The sequence below is a fragment of the Copadichromis virginalis genome, linkage group LG12 (assembly GCF_057382275.1).
Source record: "Copadichromis virginalis isolate Kocher_CV1m ecotype Utaka linkage group LG12, C_Virginalis_male_GT1.1, whole genome shotgun sequence".
NCBI lineage: Eukaryota > Metazoa > Chordata > Actinopteri > Cichliformes > Cichlidae > Copadichromis > Copadichromis virginalis.
The window spans coordinates 12,068,586-12,069,149 of NC_140629.1; positions in this window are offsets into that span (position 1 = coordinate 12,068,586).

Genomic DNA, 564 nt, shown 5'->3' on the forward strand with positions numbered 1-564 from the left:
AAACTGCTGAAACAAAGTATAGGTTCATTATGTGCATAATTTTAAAATCTTAGCTCAAACGGCTGCAAACCTGTTTCCCAGCACAGGACTATTGAGTTTCTAAGATAAAGCCATAAGAAGAGAATAAAATGCTTTATTTCGCCAAGACAATGCGTTTCTCACTGTTACATGCATTTGAATGGGAAACTCGCCTGAAACAAAGTATAGGTTTTCATTATGTGAATAATTTTAAAATCTTAGCTCAAACGGCTGCAAAACCTGTTTGCCCAGCACAGGGGATATTGAGTTCTATAAGATAAAGCCATAAACATGTTTGTCTGAGTCTTCTATCAAAAGTTTACAGCGATTTATATGAAGTTGTTCAAAAACGCTTTATTTCGCCAAGACAATGCGTTTCTCACTGTTACATGCATTTGAATGGGAAACTCGCCTGAAACAACGTATAGGTTTTCATTATGTGAATAATTTTAAAATCTTAGCTCAAACGGCTGCAAAACCTGTTTGCCCAGCACGGGGATATTGAGTTCTATAAGATAAAGCCATAAACATGTTTGTCTGAGTCTT